Here is a 13787-nt window from a genome sequence, read left to right as displayed (position 1 = left end):
TATTACTTTCAGGTGTACAGGAAAGTGATGCAGTTATACATACATAAGACTTATTCTTTTTTCAAATTCTTTTAACATTTGTGTTATTACAGAATACTGAACAGCATTCCCTGTGGTATACCTTTGGTCCTGGGTTTTATCTATTTTAAATATAGCAGTGTTTACACGCCAGTTCAAAACTCCCATCTATCCCTTTCCCCCACACTTCAGTTCAGTTCAGTCGCTCAGTCATGTCCGACTCTTGGCGACCCCACGAATCGCAACACACCAGGCCACTCTGTCCATCACCAACTCCTGGAGTTTACTCAAACTCATGGCCATTGAGTCAGTGATGCCATCCAGCCATCTCATCCTCTGTCGTCCCTTTCTTCTCCTGCCCCCAATTCCTCCCAGCATCAGGGTCTTTTCCAATCAGTCAACTCTTCCCATGAGGTGGCCAAAATATTGGAGTTTCAGTTTCAGCATCAGTCCTTCCAATGAACACCTAGGACTGATCTCCTTTAGGATGGACTGGTTGGACCTCCTTGCAGTCCAAGTGATTCTCAAGTCTTCTCCAACACCATAGTTCAAAAGCATCAATTCTTCAGTGCTCAGCTTTCTTCACTGTCCAACCCTCACATCCATACATGACCACTGGAAAAACCATCCTTGACTAGACGGACCTTTCTTGGCAAAGTAACGTCTCTGCTTTTGAATATGGTATCTAGGTTGGCCATAACTTTCCTTCCAAGGAGTAAGTGTCACTTAATTTCATGGCTGAAAGAACAGATAAGAAAGCCTTCTTCAGCGATCAATGCAAAGAAATAGAGGAAAACAACAGAATGGGAAAGACTAGAGATCTCTTCAAGAAGATTAGAGATACCGAGGGAAAATTTCATGCAAAGATGGGCTTGATAAAGGACAGAAATGGTATGGACCTAACAGAAACAGAAGATAACAAGAAGAAGTGGCAAGAATACACAGAAAAACTGTACAAAAAAGATCTTCATGACCCAGATAATCATGATGGTGTGATCACTGACCTAGAGCCAGACATCCTGGAATATGAAGTCAAGGGGGCCTTAGAAAGCATCACTACGAACAAAGCTAGTGGAGGTGATGGAATTCCAATGGAACTAATTCAAATCCTGAAAGATGATGCTGTGAAAGTGCTGCACTCAATATGCCAGCAAATTTGGAAAACTCAGCAGTGTCCACAGGACTGGAAAAGGTCAGTTTTCATTCCAATCCCAAAGAAAGGCAATTACAAAGAATGCTCAAATTACCACACGACTGCACTCATCTCACATGGTAGTAAAGTAATGCTCATAATTCTCCAAGCCAGGCTTCAGCAATATGTGAAACTCGAACTTCCTGATGCTCAAGCTGGTTTAAGAAAAGGCAGAGGAAACAGAGATCAAATTGCCAACATCTGCTGGATCATGGAAAAAGCAAGAGAGTTCCAGAAAAACATCTATTTCTGCTTTATTGACTATGCCAAAGCCTTTGACTGTGTGGATCACAATAAACTGTGGAAAATTCTGAAAGAGATGGGAATACCAGACCACTTGACCTGCCTCTTGAGAAATTTGTGTGCAGGTCAGGAAGCAACAGTTAGAACTGGACATGGAATATCAGACTGGTTCCAAATAGGAAAAGGAGTACGTCAAGGCTGTATATTGTCACCCTGCTTATTTAACTTATATGCAGAGTACATCATGAGAAATACTTGACTGGAAGAAGCACAAGCTGGAATCAAGATTGCTGGGAGAAATATCAATAACCTCACATATGCAGATGACACCACCCTTATGGCAGACATTGAAGAGGAACTAAAAAGCCTCTTGATGAAAGTGAAAGAGGATATTGAAAAAGTTGGCTTAAAGCTCAACATTCAGAAAACGAAGATCATGGAATCTGGTCCCATTACTTCATGGGAAATAGATGGGGAAACAGTGGAAACTGTGTCAGACTTTGGTTTTGGTCTCCAAAATCACTGCAGATGGTGACTTCGGCCATGAAATTAAAAGACGCTTACTCATTGGAAGGAAAGTTATGTCCAACCTAGATATCTATTCAAAAGCAGAGACATTACTTTGCCAACAAAGGTTCGTCTAGTCAAGGCTATGGTTTTTCCTGTGGTCATTGTATGGATGTGAGAGTTGGACTGTGAAGAAGGCTGAGCACCAAAGAATTGATGCTTTTGAACTGTGATGCTGGAGAAGACTCTTGAGAGTCCCTTGGACTGCAAGGAGATCCAACCAGTCGATTCTGAAGGAGATCAGCCCTGGATTTCTTTGGAAGGAATGATGCTAAAGCTGAAACTCCAGTACTTTGGCCACCTCATGCGAAGTGTTGACTCATTGGAAAAGACTCTGATTCTGGGAGGGATTGGGGGCAGGAGGAGAAGGGGACGACAGAGGATGAGATGGCTGGATGGCATCACTGACTCGATGGATGTGAGTCTGAGTGACTTCCAGGAGTTGGTGATGGACAGGGAGGCCTGGCGTGCTGCGATTCATGGGGTTGCAGAGTCGGACACGACTGAGTGACCTGACTCAACTGAACTGAGTGATTTTGGAGCCCCCAAAATGAAGTCTGACACTGTTTCCATTGTTTCCCCATGGCCTTGACTAGACGGACCTTTGTTGGCAAAGCAATGTCTCTGCTTTTCAATATTCTATCTAGGTTGGTCATAACTTTCCTTCCAAGGAGTAAGCGTCTTTTAATTACATGGCTGCAGTCACCATCTGCAGTGATTTTGGAGCCCCAAAAAATAAAGTCTGACACTGTTTCCACTGTTTCCCCATCTATTTCCCATGAAGTGATGGGACCAGATACCATGATCTTCATTTTCTGAATGTTGATCTTTCAACCAACTTTTTCACTCTCCTCTTTTACTTTCATCAAGAGGCTTTTTAGTTCCTCTTCACTTTCTGCCATAAGGGTGGTGTCATCTGAATATCTGAGGTTATGGATATTTCTTCCAGCAATCTTGATTCCAGCTTTTGCTTCTTCCAGCCCAGCGTGCTCCCACTTTTAATCCCCAATAACATATTTTTCTCTAAGTCTGTGAGAAAAAATAAGTTCATTTGTATCATTTTTTTTTATATTGTGCATACAAGCTATATCATAACATATTTGTTTTTCTTTTTATGGCTTTCTTCGCTTAGTTTGATAATTTCCAGGTCCATCTATGTTTCTGCAAATGGCATTATTTCATTTTTTCAATTAAGAAAATGACAAGAGTAACATACATATTGACTTTTCCTTATTTTTAAATAGATTAAATGTTCCAGCCATAATAAATAGACTGGTTGAATGGATACTGACACAAGATCTGTATATATACTGTCTACAAGAGACCCACTTCAGATCTAGGGACACCTACATACTGAAAGTCAGGGAAAGTAGGAAGATATTTCATGCAAATGGAAAATTGGACTGGACTAAATAGACTAAAATAAAGACGATTACAAGAGACAAAGGAGAATATTACATAATGATCAACCAAAAAAGAATATATAACACTTGTAAATATATTTGTTCCAAACATAGGGCACCCTTGAAATTCAATACTCATTTATGATAAAAAATCTACAGAAAGTGGGAATAGAGGGAACATGACTACTCAAAATGAAGCCCATGTATGATAAACCAAAAGTTAATATCACACTCAGCTGAGAACATTTCCTCTGAGATCAGGAAGAAGACAAGGTATCCGCTCTCACCACTTTTATTCAACACAATTTTGGAAGCCTTCACCATGGCAATCAGGGATGAAAAAAAAATAAAAGTAATTTAAATTGGAAAAAAAGTAAAACTATTACTTGGTTGCAAATGTCATGATGCTGTACATAGAAAATCCTAAGTATTCTGTAAGAAAAGACTAGAGCTTATCAATGAAGTTGGTAAAGGTGAGTGATACAAAATTAATGCACAGAAATCTGTTGCATTTATATACACTAACAAGAAAAGATCAAAAAGATAATTTAAAGAAATAATCCCATTTACCACTGTATCGTAAAAGAACATCTAGGAATAAACCTACCTAAAGAAACAAAAAACTTGTACTCAGAAAACTATAAGGTGCTGATAAAAGAAACTGAAGATGACACAAACAGATGGAAAGATATATAACATTCTTGGATTAGAAAAATTATCTCAAAATGACTATACTATCCAATATAATCTATAGCATCAATGCAAGCCCTATCAAATCACCAATGGCATTTTTCATAGAACTACCACACACACAAAAAAAAATCTTAAAACTTGTGTGGAAATATAAAAGACCTTGTATAGACAAAGCAATCTTGAAAAAGGAAAACAGAGCTGGAGAAATCAAGTTTCCTGACTTGTGGTTATACTGTGAAGCTATAGTCATCCAATCAGTATGGTACTGGTGCAACAGAAGAAAATTAATAGTAGAAACAGAGATCCACTAGTGACAGGACAGAAAGCGAAGAGATAAACCCATACATCTATGATCAATTAATTTATGACAAAAGAGGCAAGACTACACAATGGAGGAAAGACATGGTCTCTTCAATAAATGATGCCAGGAATACTGGTTCAGATAAGATCAGATCAGATCAGTCGCTCAGTCGTGTCCGACTCTTTGCGACCCCATGAACTGCAGCACCCCAGGCCTCCCTGTCCATCACCAACTCCCGGAGTTCACCCAGACTCACGTCCATGGAGTCAGTGATGCCATCCAGCCATCTCATCCTCTGTCGTCCCCTTCTCCTCCTGCCCCCAATCCCTCCCAGCATCAGAGTCTTTTCCAATGAGTCAACTTTTCGCATGAGGTGGCCAAAGTACTGGAGTTTCAGCTTCAGCATCACTCCTTCCAAAGAAATCCCAGGGCTGATCTCCTTCAGAATGGACTGGTTGGATCTCCTTGCAGTCCAAGGAACTCTCAAGAGTCTTCTCCAACACCACAGTTCAAAATCATCAATTCTTCAGTGCTCAGCCTTCTTCACAGTCCAGACCCAGCAATCCCACTCCTGTGTATATATCCAGGGAAAACTATGGTTCAAAAGGATGCATGCACCCTATGTTCATTGAAGCAATTTTTACAATATCCAAGACATGGAAGAAACCTAAATATCCATGGCAGAGGAATGGATATAGAATATAAGGTATATATTCAGTGGAGTATTACTCAGTTTAAAGTTATGCCTGGAATTTGCTTTAAAATAATCTAAGAGGAGTATGTGAATGATAATTTAAATTAAATATCACTGTTCAAAGTTTGAATGGTAATGGGATTGGGTTGTACTTATCAATAATTACCTTAAATGTAAATGGGTTAAATGCTTCAACCAAAAGACAAAAACTGGCCGAATAGATTGAAAAAAAAGAAAAAAAGACCCCTATATATGCTGCCTACAAGAGACTCACCTCAAATTTAGGGACCCATGCAGACTGAAAGTGAAGGGTTGGAAAAAGACATTTCATGCAAATAGAGGCCAAAGGAAAGCAGGAGTATCAATACTCATATCAGATAAAATATACTTTGAAACAAAGACTGTTATAAGAGACAAAGAAAGATACTACGTAATGATCAAAGGATCAAACCAAGACGAAGATATAACAACTATAAACATACATGCACCCAACAAACGAGCACCTCATTATGTAAAGAAAATGCTAGCAATTATGAAAGGGGAAATTAACAGTAACACAATAATAGTGGAGGACTTTAAACCTGACTCACACTTATGAAGAGATCAACCAAACAGAAAATTAGCAAGGAAATGCAAACTCTAAATGATACAATGAACCAGTTAGACCTAATTGATATCTTTAGGGCATTTCAACCCAAAACAGTGAAATTCATCTTTTTCTCAAGTGCACATGGAATATTCTCCAGGATAGATCACATTCTGGGTCATAAATTTAGCCTTCATAAATTTTTTAAAAAATGAAATAATTTCAAGCATTTTTTTCTGATCACAATGTGGTGAGATTAGATGGCAACTTCGGGGAGTGGGGACTATTAAAACTACAAACATATGAAGGTTAAGCAACTCATTTCTGAATAACCAACAGATCAAAAAAGAAATAAAAAAGGAAATCAAAATATGTTTAGAAACTAATGAAAACTCGACAACACAAAACCTATGGGGTGTACTAAAAACAGTGCTAAGAGGTTCATAGCAATACAAGCCTACCTCAAGAAACAAGAGAAACAACAAATAAACAAACTAACAACACATAAATCAACTAGAAGAAAAAGAAAAGAAGAACCTCAAAGTTAGTAGAAGGAAAGAAATAAAAATCAGAGCAGAAATAAGCAAAAAAGAAATGAAGAAGACGATAGCAAAAGTCAACAACACTAAAACCTGGTTTGTTGAGAAGATAAATGAAATAGATAAACCATTAGCCATAGTCATCAAAAAAAAAAAAAAAAAGAAGAAGGAAGAATCAAAGCAATAAAATTAGAAATGAAAATGGAGAAATCACAACAGAAAACACAGAAATGCAAAAGATCATAAGAGACTACTATAAACAATTATATGCCAATAAAATGGACAACTTGGAAGGAATGGATTACTTTTTTTTTTATAATTTTATCATTTATTTATTTTTGGCTATGTAGGTTTTCTCTAGCTGTGACTAGTAGGTTATTTTCCAGTTGTGGTGCATGCGTATCTTATTGTGGTGGCTTCTATTGTTGCAGAGCTGAGCAGTAGGCTACGCAGGTTCAGTAGTTGCAGAACATGGGCTGAGTAGCTGTGGCTCCCAGGCTCATGAGCACATGCTCAGTAGTTATAGAGCATGGGTTTAGTTGTGCTGCAGCATGTGGGGTCCTTTCAGATCAGGGATTGAACCCATGTCTCTTGCACTGGCAGACGGTTTCTTTATCATTGATCCACCAAGGAAGCCCCAACAGTTTGATTATTGAATGGTGACAAAAACATATGCATTCTTTATAATATGCATTATTCATGCAGTTCTGGAATATTTTATAAAAATCTAAAATAATACACTTTTAGAAGGAAGAAAAATATTTTAAGGGTTATATATATATATATATATATACATATATATATATGTATGTCTAAAGAGCTTTGTGAGGGTATTGTATCCAAAGATATTGAAAAATAATAAAAGAAGGCAATTTCTAGAATTTAAAAAAAACATGATGTTGAAACTAAAATTAAAAATTAAAATTAAAATTAATTTTATTAAATTAATTTTATTAAATTAATTAAAATAAAAATTAAAAATTAAAAAATTCATGTTTTGACTGTGATTTTTAAATACACTTCTCAAAGTGAAACTTTTTATTTATAAAGTAAACTGAGGAAATTATTAAAATGTAGAAAAACACAAACATATTTAATATATTATAAGAAAATAACAACAGTAATCACAAACCCAAGAGATTCATCATCTATGTTATAACTATTCTAAAGCAAGAAGAGAAACAAAGTATACAAGGAGGACTATCAAGGAATAAAAAGAAAATAAATTTTCCACTTTTTAATATCTCCATGTTTTTTAATCTCAGGAGGATTTATCTGACTGACTCAAGCTCTAAAACAAAAACAGTATACCTATACATGAATGAACCACAATCATGTGAAACAATATAACTTGTTCATCATTCTCAGATCAAATAATATGAACACACTTACAGTTAAGTCCAATCCATGAGTTTGAGTTACATTTATCTAAAAGTTCAATTCTGAATGTTCTTAAGTGTGAAAACTTAGGAAACTAACTTAATGTCTTTAACCTTTAGATACAAAGGGTATTTATAGAACCTCTTTTGAAGAGTTCTTATGAGATTTAAATGAAAGAATGCAGAAGGAGGGGTTAATATTTCACAGGAAAAACACCCTGGGCTCACGTCTCACCATGAGCACATCAAAACCTCAACTATATACACAGCAACTGTCTCTGGGTGTGACCTGTAGGCTAGCAGAATGGCTCTTCTACAACTAAAATTATAATAGATAGAGTCTGTTAAGCAAGGTGGAGAAATGATCTAGTTGGGATCCACACTCTTGTCAGGTTACCCAGAACAGAGTATCACAGATTCAGGGATCCTCCCTAAAGAGTGATAGGTTTGAACCACATATATAGGCATGCCAACTCTGAGATCTGACACCAAGAAGACAAGATTTTTGACTGATTTGAAAACCAGTGGAACTTACAGAAGGGCTGTGGGAAACTCCACTCTTGAAGGGAGGTGTGCACACAGATTGCTTGCTCCCAGGCCCAGCAGAGAGATAGCAGATTTAAACCTTTCTGGTACTATGGGTTCCCTGCCAGGATGAGCCCAATACAACCACGTCCTTTCATCTTTCATTAGCTCGCACTCCAGTCACTCCTGATAAAGGCCTGGTCCTTGTCAATGTGGAGACTGCCATCACACTGAGAAGAAATTGAGGTAGCTCAGAAATGGAAAATAAAATACTTCAAAGAATAGTAGGCAAGACTATTAATGAAAAAAATATCTAAAAGTAACGTTTTCAATGAAGAGGAAAAGTATTGCTATGAATTTAGAGTATATATGACCGAAAATGGAAATATAGTTTAAAATGCTTGGATTTAAACATTTTTAATAAAATGATAAAAATTATCTTCTTTGCTTAAACGAATTTAATAAAATATTATTGAATTATAGTTTACTTTTTAACATGTGTGTGAACAGAATAATATGAGTAAAATACACTGTATTTTAACTGAAAATTTATACCCTACAATAAAACAGTACTAAACCATCTGGTCCCATCACTTCATGGGAAATAGATGGGGAAACAGTGGAAACAGTGTCAGACGTTATATTTTTGGGCTCCAAAATCACTGCAGATGGTGATTTCAGCCATGAAATTAAAAGACGCTTACTCCTTGGAAGGAAAGTTCTGACCAACCTAGACAGCATATTCAAAAGCAGAGACATTACTTTGCCAACAAAGATCCTTCTAGTCTAGTCTATGGTTTTTCCAGTAGTCATGTATGGATGTGAGAGTTGGACTGTGAAGAAGGCTGAGCACCAAAGAATTGATGCTTTTGAACTGTGGTGTTGGAGAAGACTCTTGAGAGTCCCTTGGACTGCAAGGAGATCCAACCGGTCCATTCTAAAGGAGATCAGTCCTGGGTTTTCTTTGGAAGGAATGATGCTAAAGCTGAAACTCCAATACTTTGTCCACCTCATGCGAAGAGTTGACTCGTTGGAAAAGACTCTGATGCTAGGAGGGATTGGGGGCCAGAAGAAAAGGGGACGACAGAGGATGAGATGGCTGGATGGCATCACTGACTCGATGGATGTAAGTTTGAGTGAACTCCGGGAGTTAGTGATGGACAGGGAGGCCTTGCGTGCTGGAATTCATGGGGTCGCGAAGAGTCGGACACTACTGAGCAACTGAATTGAACTGAACTGAAACCTGAAAAGCTTAAGATTAGTAACATAAATTTGGAATAGAAACCCTAAGAACTCTAATCAAAGTCATTAGAGACACTGGGCCACCATGACTACACCAGCAAAATTTTGAGCCAGAATCTGTTATGATAATACATGTTAAGTGTTGGTTTAAATTATAATATTTTTGAAATATTTCTTATGTATTAGCAGTTAATCATTACATTACCAAATATCTCATCTTAAAAAAAAGCTGCAACAATGCTTATTAATTATACAAAATTGTAGTACATGACAGGTACCAATTTCAGTCCTCTAACTCCTAGCTTATTTTATTCACTTGGAATATTTTGAGACAATGAAACTGGTATTCTGACTTTTCTAACTTTCCTAGAGTTTGAATACCACATGGGATAAAGTTTAAAAACTCTGACCTGACCTATTTATGTAATTTCTGACAAATTCAGTGGAGAATATGGTGCATGGACACTCAAAGGTAAAAACACCAGAGATGTTTGAGATCCATTTCTAAGTCCCAGGAAGTAGTAGTGGTTCAAGCTTCCAAGAGAATTTTTTTGTATACCAAGAAAAGTCTACCCCTAAATATATATTTTTCAAGTACCAATGAGTTTCTGGAAGAAAACAGGAGAATAAATGTTAATAGATGCAGCTACACACATTTCTCCCTATTGTAACAAGGTGTCCTTGTGAATGTGCTAAATATTACTTAAGGAAAGGACTTCTCCTTTAGAAGGGATCATTGCGTCTTGGGAATCAACCATTGGAAAAAAACCTGGTATCTCCTTAAGACTTCAAGACACAGACCATGGTAACAAGGACATGCTATCATCACCTTGTAAGTAGTTCAGGAAATGCAATGGTAATAGGAATATAGCATCAGAATTACTCTGGAAGAACAACAAAAAATTATCAAATGTGTCATTAAATAGAGATGTCCCAGATTCAAACTAACATGATAGTGATCTACTTATTTCATTTGCAATTTTTTTCTTGAATGTCTAAAATAGCACTTGACATATAGTAACTAATCAAAAAATATTTACTAAAGAAGAGGAATAAATGAATGGATAAGTTTTACTTGGTGCAGTGCAGGGTAAGTCTGAGCTACTTCATCATAGAATGATTCAATAGGATGTTTACAGGCATGAAAAGTATCTGATGGGGGAGTCACCTAAGGAAAAGTGGGCTTATAAAGTCAGAGAATAGCTTGGATAAATGTTAGATACACCTATTCCTATCTGAAGACTTTACAGAGGTTTAAAAATATGGATAAAACTATCCCAACAAATTTGTTACATGGAGGATATTAATTAATGGACATATATACAAATTGCTCTAATTTTTTCTCCCAGAAAACTCAAAGAAATAGGGTCAAGGCAATATTCTAGTTAAACATAAAAATTCCTATTTATGTGAGATTTTTAAGTCTTAGAAAAGACAATTTTACATTGTAAACAGTAGTATTGCTCACCACTACCTAAGGGATATTAGTTGTGGGCACTTCATAGGAGAATAGTAAGGTATCTCACATGGACATGTGTAAAACACTTACTGATAGTATTACTTGGAGGAATTTTGATAAAAGGTAGATGTATTATAATTAGGATTAATATGAATGAATGAAATATTAAATTTAAACAATATTTCATACTAGTGTTTTAAATAAACATATAGTTTCTTAATTTGAATAAGTTAAATATGTGAACTTGTGTTTAATATGTTAATTTAAGGAAGATTCACATGTATTTTTACATCTAATTATGTTACCAGTATTATTTCAATTTTGCAGAATAACATTGAGGAATATTATTTTACTGAATTACAAAATGTAATAAAGATGCAAACTCCAAATATTGATATTGCAGTATGCATTCTCTCCACCTCTAATTACAGCATCTTGCAAAATGTAACAGAGCTTGTAAAAATGTGTTTATGTTATGTTAAAGTTTCTATATAAAAATGACAAACAGGCTTTGGAGCTTATTGCATCCAAATGATACTTTACCTTTAATATAACAAGGATTTTTTATTAAACAATGACTCAAAAATGTTTGTTCCCTGACAGTTATGTCTCGGCATGCATCTTAGTATTGAAAATATGAAGATAATTAAGACAAATACTTTTTCTGAAATTCTTATCATCTAAGAAGATATAATAAAAAGGTAAATAAGAGTTCTTAGTTTTGAGATAAAGATGTGCTCAGGTTACAATGGCAACATAGCACAAGACACTAGCTCAACCAAGGATTTTAAGCAAAGCTTCTACTGGTAAAGCACATCAACATGAGATTGAGAAATTGATAATAGTCTAAGCAGAATTCTAAAACAAGTGATGATAACTTGAACACAAGCAAATCGAAAAGGAGACTATAAACAGTTTGATAATATGACAGAATTAAATACAAAGAAAAGAATGCCAGGAAATGACTGAATAAATATAGTATCAGGTCCCTGAAAATATGATGAGTTCTTAATAAGTAACTTTAGCTTTATTTAGGTGATGGTTAGAAAATGAATGAGTATTGAAAACCTTCCAAAGTAATGTCTACTTCTCCCGATTATAAAACCATCTCAATAACAGATGGCTAAGTCTTCTAGAATGCTTCAACTCTAAGTGTATAGAAGCACTTGATTGAAAAAAAAAAATTGTCTTAAGGGACATATGAGGAGGAATGAACAGCTTCATATTGCCTAAACAAGTGTGATCTCAAAGTGAACATCCCTTGAAATCTCACCAAAAGTGGGATCTGCCAGTGCCTTGACCTTGTACTCCCCAGCCTTCAGAACTGCGAAAAATCAATTTTTGTTTGTAAGTCATCTAGTCTGTGGTATTCTGCTATAGCAATTCAACTAAGGCAAAAATGAGCACTGATGAAGTGAGACACTGCTGTAGTTAATATCTAAAATTGTGGAAACAGTTTGTCTTTACATAATAGGAAGATGCTGGAAGATTTTGGAAGTGCATGCTAGAAAAAAAACCTACATTGCCTTGAACACATTAAAAGTAAACCTGATGAAAGGCTGGAATACCTGCTCAGCTGGCTGCCCCTCATCCTGTCTCACCCAGCAGCCTAGCCAATGGAGAGAGACTCTTGCTGTGCTGATTAAAAATAAAATAAAAGGAACTATTTATTGCTAAGGGCCATTCTAATGAGATCTCATATGGAAATGAGGAATATGTTATTGGAAACAAAAAGACAAGTAATTTTTGCAATAAAGTTGGCAAAGAAGTTGGCTGAATTGTGTTCATGTTCTAGTATTTCGTGGGAGATAAAACTTGCTAGTGATGAAATTGGATGTTTAGTTGAAGAGACAACTAGTCACATTGCTCAAAATGTTGCTTGGCTCATCCTGGCTGATTACTAGTAAAGTGAGAAAACAGAGAATCGTTTTCTCTTATGGTTAAACCTCTGTACATACTTGTGCTTGTGCTTAGTTGCTCAGTTGTGTCTAACTCTTTACAACTCCACAGACTGTAACCCACCAGGCTCCACTGTCCATGGGGTTTTATAGACAAGAATACTGAAATGGTTTACCATTTCCTTCTCCAGTGAATCTTCCTGACTCAGGGACAGGACCTGCATCTCCTGTGTCTCCTGTACTGGGGCTGATCTATCCAGAAGCCCTCAAATGTTACTGAACAATAATAACTCTGATCCAATTTTTAACTGTGATTCAATTTCACAGAGCCTTTAAGACCTTTAAAGAAACATTGAAGAACCCACCTGCCCTTGGGCATTGTATCATATTTCCCTTATCTTTTTTTTTGTATATAAAAAGGACAGAAATGTCATTGGGGTACTTACCTAAAAACAGGGATTGCTTTTGACCCAGGGAGTATTATAGCCAACTTCTAGACCCTGTGGAACAGGGTCACTAACCATTTGATTTAGGGCTACCAAGAACTTTATTGCAGAAGCCCCTTTAGCCACTTTTGTATCTCATGCAGGGGAAGTGCTCTTGAATTCTCATCACATTCATATCTCTCAGCCAGCTACCTCACCTCCTGTAACTCCTCATGGATCACTGATGGGTCTTACTTAAAAGGCAACAATGACAAATAGTACTGAGCATGCTACTGAAATTCCTTTTGTTGTTATCAATGCACCGTCTTTACCTACTGTTACTTCAGCTCAACAAGCTGGACAGTCTTACATGGGCCTATACTGACCAAGGACAAAACTTCCAACAATTACACTGATAGTGAATATGCTTTCTGAGTAGCTTATGAATTTGAAATTCTGTGGAAGCAACTTGACTTTCTCATTTCCGGTGGAAATACAATTTTATCTATTTTATTTTTTAATGTATTTTTAATTGGAGGATAACTGCTTTACAATATTGTTCTGACTTCTTCTCTGGGTCAGGACGATCCTCTGGAGAAGGGAATGGCAACCCACTTCAATAT

Source organism: Bos javanicus, chromosome 12 (assembly GCF_032452875.1).
Source record: "Bos javanicus breed banteng chromosome 12, ARS-OSU_banteng_1.0, whole genome shotgun sequence".
Lineage (NCBI taxonomy): Eukaryota > Metazoa > Chordata > Mammalia > Artiodactyla > Bovidae > Bos > Bos javanicus.
Note: the sequence above shows the minus strand (reverse complement) of the source record.